Source organism: Lates calcarifer, linkage group LG21 (assembly GCF_001640805.2).
Source record: "Lates calcarifer isolate ASB-BC8 linkage group LG21, TLL_Latcal_v3, whole genome shotgun sequence".
NCBI classification, from domain to species: domain Eukaryota; kingdom Metazoa; phylum Chordata; class Actinopteri; family Centropomidae; genus Lates; species Lates calcarifer.
Window position 1 is genome coordinate 5,243,477 of NC_066853.1, and position 13,854 is coordinate 5,257,330.

The following is a 13,854-nucleotide window of genomic DNA, read 5'->3' on the forward strand; positions in this document are numbered from 1 at the left end:
GGGTCAACGCAGGTCGCAGGGCACACGCTGGCGTAACAGTTCACACTTCCCAGATGTAAAAATTTTAAATAAAAGCTTTTACGCTAATTATTTTCTGTGATAATATTTTTCAGAGCTCATCATCTGTGACAGCTCTTGGCTCTCTTGACTGTAACCTCTCTGTGGCAGCTTCTCACAGACTCAATCAACTCCTCTTCCCCTCCCCCCTCAAACACAAACACAAACACACACACACACACACACACACACACACACACAGATACCCCCTCCCAAAAGGAGATAAAACTCAGTTTTAACTTGAGTTTAAAAGCTTTGAGCTTTGAGCAAAAGCATTTTTTTAAGTTCTGTTATTGGGTGCATATATAAATCATTTATGCTTAAAACAAGGCTTATAATGAAGTTATTTGAACAGTGAATATCTCATCTGCCTAAAGTCAGGGCGAAGCCACTAACCAGCTGTAGGGATGGGTATCATTAGGATTTTATCTTTATCCATACAGACCCCTATCAGTCCAGCTCAGACTGTTACTGGTTTAAGAGAGTGAAGTTTATAGCAATTTGCAAAATTTGGAGATTAGTGACAAACTAACCAGTTAGACTACATACAGACAAGCTTTCATTTTAGCTGTTAGTAACAGTTTGCCATGAGCTTAACCAGCGTGCTGTGCTTCCTGTTAAACATGTTATGAGACTGTGGACAAGGCTGAAAATATTACTTTACTAACTACTTGCCGAACAGGCGCTTTGACAAAGAAAAGGTAAAGGCCAGCAGCTTTTACTTTTCAATGCACTTGTCGTCAACTTGAGTGGCTTATATTCAGCTGGTTCACCTCGACGCCCGTGGACCTAGTGCACTTTTCCTGTCGCCGTACACTGGAGTAACACGAAAAAATCAGCTGACCCCGTGTGAAATTTCCTAACTGATCAAAACCAAACTGTAAAGACAGCATCAATCCACGCTCAGCTTTGGTCAAGGGGAGACATATGGGAGAAGATGAGTAGAGAGATGGAAAGAAACAGAAAGGGTGATGGAGAAAGATTACATGAATTCAAAATAACCTACAATTCCTTAAAATTAATTTGAAGCCAGTTTAATTTTTTGAGCCAGCTTTGACATCTGCAGATATGAGTTTCTGAAGAGGGGCCTGCTGAGGTTAGATGTGCTGAATAATATCCATTTTCATATCAGAAAAAACACTGCATTAAACATTGTCTTAGCTCACTGAGCTGAGGTCAACAGGTAATATAACCAACCTGTGAGGTGGCTCACCCCCGTAAGATAAACACATAAATGATCCCTGATAGAACCGATAATTAAAGGCACATCAGTGACAGGGAATGCTATTAAAACTAAACTATAAACTGGTGACATTAACTGCAAAAGAAGATTTTTATTGATACATTTCAGGTAGAATTTAGTTTTCAATAAGGAAAATGCTGTAAGAAACCTGAATTTGTTGCAACAAATTTAAAATAAAAGCTTTTATGCTAATTATTTTCTGTGATAATATTTTTCAGAACTCATCATCTGTGACAGCTCATGGCTCTCTTGACTGTAACCTCCCTGTGGCAGCTTCTCACAGACTCAATCAACTCCTCTTCCCCTCCCCCCTCAAACACACACACACAGACACACACACACACAGAGACCCCCTTCCAAAAACCCATCAAAGAGTAATACAATGGCTCCATCTGTAGGATAAAGTAGAGAGTCGCAACAGGAAGTTACCCCAAAAATCTGAGGTTTCAAACAGGAAGTTGGGTTTCCGAACTTTGACGGGCCAGAACCGGCACACGCTTCGACCCAAACTCACAATTTTCGGAGCCAGTCTTCCAAAAATTGTCAAGGAGGGGCTGACAACATTTGAAGTGAATCTGGTCACCCGTCTAGAAACTGGACATCACACTATAAAATATGTCATTTCCTGCTATAAATAGGTGGCGCTACAACAATTGTATGAATATTGACATATGGATGTGTGCAGATAGGTACCATTAACAATCCTGTAAAGTTTGATGCAGTTTGGACAAAGTATGGCCGAAATATAGCAAAAATAAAGCAACTTCCTGTTTCGTGGCGAGTAATCGAACTTTGAGGGGCCATAACTTCCACGCCCTTCAACAAAAACTCAAAATCTGCCGCAATTTAACATCGTCTATGTCTTAAGAACATACTATTAAGTTTTGAAGTCAATGGGATAATGCGTCTAGGACTAGTTCGCGTTCAAGCGACCCCTGGAAATGGCCAAAAACACACAATTTTTTCACCTTCCGGTCAAAATAAAAATACTTTCTGTTGGGTTTAGAATATGGCTCCAAGAGACTTTTTGGTGCGTCATGGGATGTTACATATGTGTGCAGATTTTCAGATTTTTAGGCGCAACGGGCTTGAGGGGCTGTTCCGTTTAAAAATGTAGGTGGCGCTACCGAGGGCATTTTACCACGCCCATGCTCAAGACCCCTAAATTATTAAATTTTTCGCCGTGCCTGACGCGTCTGCAAATTTTGGTAAGTTTTCACGCATGTTAAGGCCCTCAAAAAGCCGATCTAAGAGGCGGAAAAAGAAGAAAAAAAATAATAATAATAATAATAATAATAATAATAATAATAATAAACAGACCGAAAACAAGAGGGTCCTTGCAACTCGTTGCATGGCCCCGTTGGGCCCACGCAACTCGTTGCTCGGGCCCTAATAATAATAAACCGAACGAAAACAAGAGGGTCCTTGCAACTCGTTGCATGGCCCCGTTGGGCCCACGCAACTCGTTGCTCGGGCCCTAATGATTCTTTCTTCTGATTCTGGGAGACGGACTCTCTTTGTAATTTGAAAGAACTGTGACATCTTTAAAAAAACAACTTCACACAATCACGTTTGTCACAGAGACTGAAACTGAGCCGTACAGTATATACTGGAGCTGTGTGCATTTAGTGTTTTCTTACTGCATGGTGGAATGGGTGGAGGCGTGATGTGTTTCCATATTAATTTCAAAGGTTTTCTACAGTGATGGAATATTGTACTTTTTCCATAGTGCTGTGATTCTGGTTTGAGAAGTCTCTTTTTATTATGAGCCTTGGCTCTCCAGGTAGGAGCAAACAAAAGGCCATTTACAGCCATTATGGATGAGTGTTTTGTATTTAAAACAGATTTTTTAGTGTCGCTTTAAAACTGTAAAAGGTGTCCACTTTTATTGCACCTGTGATTCTTATTGAGCAGTCACTGTCAAAACCTGATTCTTTCGTTCACTCTGGCTGTTAAACTACAATACAGCAGGGTTAACACAGGACCATGATGGCAGATTTATTTGGACAAAGACCATGTCAATGGTGCTGATATTAAGTAGAGCTGAAAAATGTCTTTGTATTGTCAAATAATTTTCATCTGGACGCTGTACTGACACCAGCTCCACTCCATCTGTCGAGCTGTCATTGATCGTCACAGTCTGTGATCGTATCTGTTCTTCTAAATTGTAACAGCATTTAGTCTGGCAGGACACATTTTCAACATTATTGCAATTACATACTCAAAAGATTACAGAAGGTATCAGGGGACCACAGAGGATAATTGTGACAAAATTAATGTAATACTATCAGTGGGTTCTGGCTTTAGATGATACACCAAAGGATTTATATATAAGACATGAAGGGGAGATCTGCTAAAGTGAAATTACATGAATTCCCAGTTTCCTCGACCATGGGACTGTGGTACTGACTGATATTTTAATGTTAATGTTTTTCTATGCCCAATGTATCTATCTGTACAGTGCTGTTATGGAATAGTAATGCAAAGTCTGCAAAGTATTGACATCCTATGAGTTTTTGGCTCATTAATCAATATCTCATTGTTGCCTCTATGTGGTAAGAGTAGCCTGGGAGGTTGTTTAATTTAACATGTTAGGGTTGTATCGTGCAACAACAGGACTGCATATTGATCCTGGGAAAATTGAGCAAAATTGAAGATATCCATTACTGTTAAACAGTAAACCTTTCTCCATTAACTCCTAATGAGCAGTTGATGCTGTGGTCCTCAGAGAGAGGCTGAGTACAGTGCAGTATATTCAACACTTTCTTCAGCTACAGCTGGAAAGGTGCCTGTGTTTTTCAGTACTAATTACCCACTTGTTGCGGTTTCCAGATGGCTATTCACTTCTGACAGTTGCAGCTTAATCACATGTCACTGCTTTTTCTTTACACTGAAAAGTCAAGATTTTTTTTGAAAAAATAACAGCCTCATGAAAAATGTCAAACCTCAATCTGAAATAGCAAGTTAACTTTACATTCTTGTTTTCTCCATACATGTGGTACAGTGTGCAAAAGATCCAGGCTGCAGAGAGAGGGCTATATAAGGATATGGATAATTACATACTTTTTAATGAGAGGTAAAGAAAGAGAAATTGTGCCTGATTATGCAACAGGCTGGCAATTTTCTTGCACTATTCACAACTTCTATTTGAGTTGCTCTGACACCAGGCTTTCATTTTAGGTAATCAAAGCAGGTAATCATAGACGGTTTGAGGTCTTTAAATTTGGAAGCAGCAGCTGCAAGAACGTGTGTCACCGTGAGATCCATTTAACAGTTCAGGAGCTTTTGATTGTATCCCGTAGTCTTCATCAGCAGATGGAGTTTGCTCAGCTGTATGTCGATTGCCAACTTTTCATGTCATCGGAGCACTGGAAGGCCTTTTTGTTGATGGTGGCATGAAAGATGAGGTTTAAAGGTTCAGCTTGTTGGCCAACATAGACAATTAGTCCATAAAGAGCTCAGAAAAGACATTAACCCAAGGAAGAGGAGGATCATAGGTCACAGTCCAAAGCCAAAAGCTACAGAGTAGCTGCTAAACTAATAGTTTAAAAAGATTGTTTTCTTAACCACACAGTAGATATCATGTTCAACCTATTGTATGTGTCATTCTCATTATTAGTATCATAACCTATAAGTTATAGCAAGATCTATCATCACCTGTCGCCTTTATGGCCTACTGGTTTCAAGATTCTGTAAATTAATAGACAATATAGAGAGACACTGTATATGCAAACTAACAAAACATAATTTTCACAATGTGCTATAAATGAGCATCATTAAGATTTCCCCAATATTTTTTCAGCCATTTACAGTCAGTGTAATCAGTCACTGTCATTTATTGTAAAATGACACACTCTGAGCAACTCTGGCCTGTCAGTCTCTAACTTCATGTCTTCCATCATTTCAAGAGGGGAAAGCTCTGGAGGCTATAGGCATATTTGAAAAATTCGAGGCTCATTATCTGCACCAAAGTAGCACCCCTGGGCACCACACCGTACTGACACTGAGTCAGGCTCTGGTCCCCAACAATTAGAAATCTGTTTTTCTGAAACCAGAAATAGCCTTGGCTTCTGTCTGCCAGTTGACTTTAATTATCCAGTCACTCTTTATAGTCCTCCATCTCAGACTATCAGGTTTCTATTCAGTCAGTGGCCTTTTCTTGTTTATTCTCAATCTATAATCATTAAGCTTGATAGATTTCTTTGACTGAATGTGTCCAACCATTCAAAGCAACTGAAGTAATAATCAAAGGTGTTTTTTTTGTTTGTTTGTTTTAATTCATGTATGCGCAATGATATTCAGATCAGAATCTACATATAACAACATATTCCTGAACTAGAATGTCTTAGTAACTGTAAGACTTTGTGCATCAAGTGCAAAATGCACATAGACACATCTACACTGACATATTGAGCAGTATCACGCCTTGGGGAGTGTGATTTTCACTTCACAGTTTATCAAAGAATATACTCAGAGTGTTGCAGAGACAACAGATTGTCCCTGCCTGCAGATTCAGCTGTGCACTGTTTGTCATTCTGTTAAAAAAAAAAAAGAAACGTTTAACATATTTGTTCACTGAAAGGGACTGGAGGATTGTTGCCAAATGCTTTTCAAAGAAGAACTGAAATCCTCAAAAAGCCAACCATTGAGTAGCTGGATGTCAATTTGATCAAACAATAAGCAGCCTCGCTCCCCGAGGTGTTTTCCTCCATCACTATGACCCAACACACCAAGATACAAACAGTATACTGTAGATTTAAGCCCCTATGTGCCAACTTGCCAGCATGAGGACACAAAGCTTTGTCAGTGAACAGAAAAAAAACTAAATGGTATAATTCACTGTGTTACCCAGTGACTCACAGCTGGTTCATCTATTACAGTGGCAGGCCATAACGTCCATGTCATTTTCCTATAATCTTAAGAATTTATGGTCTCCATTGTGCTGTGTAGGGGAATGAAAACTATGGAAAGAGATGAGGATCAGTCTTTCAGGCAACACTAAGCTCATTTCTTCAGTCATGTTCTCATCGCTTGTGTCACCAGAACAGGATGTGATGAATTAGTTTGTCCTTGCTTTGTGTGGATGCTCAGTTGAGTTTGTTTTGGAGCCTCATTAGTGAAGCAATTTGCATAATATGTTTTCGTGCATAATGTCTATGTGTACTCTTAGCAGCATGAAAACATAAATTTGATGAGATGTTTATTTTAAAGATGACTCAGAAGTTATATGTGTGTGTACATATATATATATATATATATATATATATATATATTTCTATAATATGTTAAGTTAAATGTGAAATTTATACATTTAATTCTACAAAATGCTTCCTACTAATTTTCTGTCAAAACAAACCATCAAAGTAATCCTTTACTTTACTTCTTGCTCAACAGCACTGCCGATTTTTTAGAACCATGATTACCACATATACAGCAACAAGATGAATCTTCATGTCAGTGCCCCGGATACACCTAAAATTTCAATTTTGCTTAGAAGTATATTAATAATTCATGTCTGGCACCATGCAGTCAAGAGGCTAGGTGACTTCAAGTGTGTTATTTTGTGTAATAAATCAGTAGCACTCTTGTGTGATGTCAGAATTATTTCTTTCAGTCTGCTGTGGAGCAGCACTGGAATATCAACTGTAAACTCATTTACTTGCTAATCAAAAAAATGTTGCCCTCATTACTTAATACCTCATATATGAACATGCACAACTGTGATTCAGCAAACACACCCAGACATATTTAAACAACAGTGCAACAGTTATTTATGGGTCTGGGACGGGCTAAATTAAACTCTACCCATTCCTCTCCCCGCGGTCTCTGGCTAGATGTCTACATTTATTTAGAAAATTTGTGTTTGCAACCTACAGGTTTAGTAGCTGCTGTGAGGAGCCCTGATTATAGCAAGCTAGGAAACTGCTCATGGTATCAATTACTGTGACAACCTGACAAGCCAATGTAACCATTAATGTATTTTTAACAACCAAATTGTTAATCTGAATACATTGTATTTAGACTGATCAGTTAAATCATCTTCTGTCTAACTGTAACATTTGTTGTACGTGATCATATCATGTAAACCTCACTAAATCCATCATCATCAGAGGCTACTGCTGTCTATGTCAAGCAGACATTTCAGCACTTGATTTGGCCAGCTCTGTCTCTCTCCTTACTACTCCTCTGCCCTTGGAGCTCACACACATCTATCTGTCAGTCTGTCAAGCTGTCTGTCTGCCTTTAAGCAGAATATCCCAAACACATGAATAAATTTCCACGAAATGTAGCAGACAGATGGACCTTTCAAATAACTTTTTTTTTTCAGTAATGTTGATTTCTGCCAGTAAATTATTGGAATGTTACACTTAACTAAGAGAGATTCACACTTTATTTCTAAGGTGATTTTTGCAGGGTCAAGAAATCCATATGGACACTATAGAAATCCATATGGACACTATAGTAACATCTAATGGTAACCAGTTGGAACTGCAACATCAGCGATCTCATTTCCTCCTCCACAAGTCTCTGCCATGTATAAAGAAGTCTCAAAGTCAGTTCTGTTACTGTTCATCAAGTCTTTCAGTTCATTTTATTATGAGCTCCTGTTCTTGCTATTGAGGCCTCTTATGTTAATACTGTGCAGTGGGCTGACCGATAAGAGGGACACTATTATAAAATGCATTGCCGCAGCAGTAGAGTCAATACCTCTCTGACTGTGTCCACAAAAATTAGCATTTTTAGACTGAGTATATCTTAAGAAGTTAAACATGAAGATGTCAGTGACCATGTTCAGAAAACACTTATCTGAGGCAATGGCATATTATTATTATTATTATACTTATAATTTTTATGACATGTCTTTATCAGACAGTTCAAAAGAACAGAAAGACATAAAGGAGAAAAATTGCATGTTAATGATGCATGCTAAAAAATGCCTTAAAAAAGCATAAAAAGTTAACAGCCTATCACTTAATTTTCCTTCTCTGATTTCAAATAAGACTAAATTTAAGCCAACAGAATCAACATTAAATGTTCTGTTGTCTTTTGAGACTTATGACATACATACATGTCAGCACACTCATATTCATAGACTTCCACATAAGAGAGGTCATTACAGTTCACAAGATAAATAGACTGTGCAGTTTATTCAGAGAAACTGTGGGTGAAAAAGCATAACCCTATAATCTATGTACAGAAGTAGCTGCTTATGATTTGCTGACAGCAATATCATATTAGTGGTAATTATACTAATTTGGTTACCATTCATTTGTGTGTGTGCAGGTATTTTGTAAATGAGGAGAATCAATGCAACATCATTGTGAAAAAACATATAGTAATCATAGCTGTTAAATTTAGCAGTGAACAACCATTTGTCTTGCTGTTGTTTCTGGAGAGGCCAAGAAAAATTGTCTCTACCCCACGCTTGTTCTGTATATTTATTACCTCACATCTTGTATACAAAATGTATGTGAAAGAGTCTTTTCATGAATCAGTGCTAGAGGAGGAGGGGGAGTAGAAAATAACAACTACAGATTCCTCTCCATTCTTCTGCAGCTGCCAGATAGGCTGCTGAAGACGATGTTGGAGAATACTGCAATTACTTTACCAGTACTGATGCAAAGCCTGCAGATTCTCCTACATCTGCCACTGTTAGTTTCTCTCATTTCCCCTCTCCATATCTCTGTTTTTTCTTCCTCCCTTTTATTCTTTCTCTCCTGTACTTACAGACTCATAACAGCATTAAATTGTACAGTGCAGCAGGCTGTGCAGTATAGCTATTTATGGCAAATTAGTGACACGCGTGTAGATAGCCTGGCTTATTTACCATGTCATTCACAACTCACAGCTGTCTCAGTTGATGGGTCAGAAATAGGATAAACCTAACAGCCCTGAAACTACCACAAAAGTAGAAAATGAGCTTGAGAACAGTTCAGGTTTCCAGCTTTTCTTTAAACACATGGTGACATTTTGAATTTTCTCCAGTTGCTCATTGGGGTGGCAGCATGGGCTAGTTATTCACAGGACTACTGTAGCTGTTGACCAGAGGAGCTCAGGTAAAGCTTCATGCTGTCAGCCATCTCTGTCATTAATGAATTAAGCAAACATTTATCACAAATGGCATGCTAGCATCAATAGCTGCAAATTTACAGCTTGATTACTTGTTACTACCTTTAGCAATGCTAGTAGGTCATTTTACAGAAAGACAGTTGTGTAGTAAAGTGCACAGGCTTACTTCCCTGAACTCATCACTTCTGTGGTATTAAATGAGAATTTAAATGAACCTCATGGTGATAAAACGAAAAGTGACATGTTCCACCCAGCCAAGTGAAGGTTGTTATGTGTTGAGGCATGTGGAACTGCTCTTAAATATACTTATACTCATTAGAGGATATAAATGCACAGTGGATGAAATAACAGAAACATATAGCAACAAATATCATGTTTAGTTTAAAGACAGTTTGTGAGGCCATACTTGGTGATGCTGCTGGCTTTCTCCAAAATCACACCTTCATTCATTCATTAACCACTTCCTATAAAAGACACACAGTAAATTGAGGTCTGTCAGACAGACAGTTATCAAACTAATCACCATCATTTTGTATCATCATTGACGCATGTATAGAGTCACACAACAGTAAATGTGCCTGTAAAAAGTGCAGGATTGTTAGAAGAAAGACATGCATGTGCATACATTTCACACTCTTATAAAATGGCTGACTGTAAATATAGTGCATTATATTGTAAATACAAAGTGATTTCACACACAGTCATTGTCTTATACTGTAAGGCATTACTCTTATTTTGTCCATGTTACCTAAATGCAAAGACAGCAGCTGCTCTGTGTATGCGGGCCTAATGGATAACTTAGGTTTTATGAGTTCATGAGCTGTCCAGTCAGCAGTAATGTGGTGAGTGTGAATGGCAGAGTAGTCATTCAGTGTGTACCTTGAATTACTTTCAGTGACTGCTCATTACAACAACAGCACCTACAGATTTCCTATTCCTCAGAGCCACTGACTACTCATTGTAACAGAACCCTCTCACGGTTTAATTGGAGTTTTATCAAACACTCCGCTCTTTCAGGAGTAGTGTACCCAACTTTGAAAAAACAGGCAGCGTACCTTTCTATCACACTTACAGTATGTCATTATGTGGTGATTTAGGAGAAGCAGGGGAGATGCTTCAGTTGGGTCCAATTGTTTAAAAAAAAAACAAAAAAAAAAACAGTTTCTCTAAAGCTTTGATTGATTGCTACCAGTAACTCATTCACAGATCTACTGTAGTTATACACTGAGCTGTAGTCCCTCAATGGAGCTTTGTGGTTTGCTTCAGGTTAATTATATTAAACAAATGCACAATAATAGATCATGGAAGATGTTGTAAGTCACGTATCTCTACAGAAACTTTTATCCTTCTTTTTAGCAGTTTGTGAAGAGTACCAAAGCTGCATTTAACCAAGTTTTAATTTGCCGTGGATAATGAACCGAGTTGAATTAATATATCTCATTCACTTTGGTGTAAAAGTGAAATTTATCTAAATCTTACTACCTTCAAGGGTCAGTTCCAATAGCTGTAATAGTCCTCATGCAAGTGTGAAAATCCATTAACTGTCCTAGTGAGATAATCTGTCTTTAGTATGTCTATGCTTCTTAGTTGTCTCTAAACTCTATAAAATGGTTGCATGTGTTGTGTATATAAAACGCTTTGTGCTGTATATTAATATTAAGCAATTATTCACTCATGTTTTCCCTCAGGAGAGGTTTGCAGCACAGTTGTTCAGTGTACAGAAACCTCTTTGAAGTTCAATAGAAACAATTAACCCCTTTTTGTAGCTTGAGAGGAGCAGACTAATGGAAGTCAATCAGAAGCCATGTTTTTGATGAGATATGGGGTTTATCCTAAGTGGCCAGATAGGAGGAAAAAACATTGGATGGACTGCATAGTATAGTAAATTCACTTCTAAGGTAAAATAGCCCTGCAATGGAAATCCCAATCCATTTATGGCTTGATTTTAATCTCTGTTCAGCAAATACACCTGTAGGATCAAAATCAATCTTAAAGTTAACTGACAGATTTGAGCTGTAGAAGCCTCAGTCAGCCTTTTTAAAGAGTCTTACTGCCCTGGTAAGAAGTCTTTTGTGACAGTGAATGATGTTGATTGTGATCACATAATAACTGTAGATCTGTCTCTGTCTGGTCTGTCAGACTGTCTGTCTCTTTCTCACTGTCACTTCTCCATCAATAGAAACATTGTTCAGGTTCTCCAGAATCCAAGAATTGAGCCGTTTCTGCCCGACAACAGCCTTTTTGCATGCTCCGTGCACAAGGCCCAGAAAAAGTCACGCTCAGAGGGAGGTGTGGAAACACACACAAATGCATAAACACACAGTTTAATCACACACTGGCAGACAGGCGGCCCACATTGTTTGTCTGTAACCTTCAACCCTTTGTTCCCAAAGAGGCGGAGAAGGTCAGGCTTCATGATCTGTGACATAACAAGTCACTGCAGCCAACTGTAATCTCCCCGTTTGTGCCATCTTTTAGGACTGGCAGTCACTGATAAAGGTTAACTTGGTGTGGGCAGAAAAGGATCAGATGGTACGTAGATTTACTCATTAGTGTGGAAATATATCTTCCAGTCTCACACAGGGTCCTGTTAACATGAACAGGTAGAGTGAATGTGGACATAAATGTTGCAGGGTTGTTGATATTTTACAACGTGATGGCAGCAAAAACAGGAAAATACGAAGGTCAACATAGTCTGTATCATAATGAAAATGGCAACAAAACAATATGTGAAAGTGATTTTCCTGGTCACATTGTAGATCACATTGTTTTCCTGTAGTCCAACCTGAGATCGTGTGTGTTGATTTAATAATTAGAAATAGCTCATTAAATGTTTTTAATGGATTAATTGTGCTTTTTCTAGTGAATAAATCAGAGTTTGGAAGATGTGACTCCAGCGGTTAGAATCCCGTAGCTGCACACAGCACAGCACAAATACCTGCTCAACATGTACTACAAGTCATGAATATGATTATAAAATTAAAATTAAAATCTTAAGTCGATCAATCAGGAGCAGCACTCAGGCCAGTAAGAGGTTAAAAGGAGGGAGGTCATTGTGGTGTTTGGTCAGACACTGATAGGTCACTGCTCAGTGGTCTGCTCTCTGCGGCTCTCATCCGTGAAGAACGGGGCTGCGGGTCTCCGCCTCCGAGATGCACTGATTTGAGTTTGTTATTCCGCCGGGCAAACAAAGCAGCACACTCCACGGGATTTACTTTTACCTGTCAGCATGGATGAGTACCGTCTGTGAAGTTATCCTCCGGGTTTGGCGGCGTGTGAGCCAAGTGGACGGACAAGTTTGTAGAAGTTGGCGAGGGCGAATCGAAGGTAAAACGCAGCTCAGAGACGCCGATGAAACGTGTCAGACTTTTACCGGGTTTCCTGAGGTTTACTGCTTTGTTGTAGTTTCTTTGTCGATAAAAGTGTTGCGCTGTCAGTCTGAACACACCGATACGAAGTCAGTGAAGTCGGTAAAGCAGCAGTTTAATAAAACAGATGAAAACTCAGCGTGCGACAGAGATTCGCTATTTATATGTCGAGATTGATTAAATACATTGATTTAAGAGCGCTGGTAAACAGTTAATTGATCACCCGGCAGCAAACAGACGCTATAATCCGGAGTATTTGCAGGCTGTAATTTCCTGCATCGTTGTGAGTCAAGGGCTTTGATGCACTTGCACTTGTTGTCCAGTTCCTGCTGCCTGTCTGAGACAGATGCTGCTGTGTCTGCATCACCAAACTTTACCAAGTGTTAAAATAAACAGAGCGATCATAAATCATTGTTCTAACATCAAAACTCGGTGTTCTTGTTCTGTGGAACAGAAACTCCCAGTGCCTTTTAACTTTAGGCTGTTTTAACATGTATCAGTCGCCGGTTTTTGTGGGTTAGATGCCTGATGTTTCACGTGTGTCTGCGTTTCATTTATCCTTTGAGACCATCTTGGTAAGACCACATCTTACTATACTTACTATAGCTGTGATGTCTCCTCTGTATGAAGAGAGACTTTAATTACAGACTGTTTATTCTAGTTCAGTTTAAATAAGTGGCCAGTATTCTCTACATGAAAAAGCTTTTTAAAATGATTTCATATGTAGTATTGCTGCAGTATTGATCATGCTGAAAAGAACAAATGGGGATTCAGGGTATTACTGTGTGCATATAGGCCATAATTTGATACCTGTAGTCCACCAGTCAAATAATGTCCTACTTCTGTGTTTTAACCTCGGCACTTGTTGCCGCGTTCACTCAGCAGACCTGTATACAGTTAAAGCTTCTAACAAAAAGTTTCAAGTCTAAGAATCTGTTGTTGGTATCTGTTGTGAGCCTTAGGTCGATTTTTTTTATTTTTTTTTTTTCACATTACTGTAGCTAAAAGGTTTTCGGACTTGTTTCTCTGTAACACTCCACTGATCAGCAGAGTTCTTCCCATAAAGTTTGCATACTTAGAGGCACCTTGTTTACTGTCACATTCATGTAATCTCTG

At 38.8% G+C, this 13,854-nt stretch overlaps 1 protein-coding gene across 4 annotated transcripts in view; it reads left to right on the forward strand.

Annotated features, from left to right (window-relative positions):
• Positions 1–13,854, forward strand: part of gramd1bb (GRAM domain containing 1Bb) — a 153,710-nt gene that overhangs the window by 35,106 nt on the left and 104,750 nt on the right. For 2 of the 4 annotated variants that reach the window (XM_051065546.1, XM_051065548.1), the window contains exon 1: positions 12,419–12,697. The exons of 1 other annotated variant lie outside the window; for it this stretch is intronic. The gene's annotated coding sequence lies outside the window, so the exon portion shown is untranslated. Of the gene's footprint in view, positions 1–12,405; positions 12,698–13,854 lie in introns of those variants that run through there. One more of the 4 variants, XM_051065536.1, reaches the window with a different exon arrangement.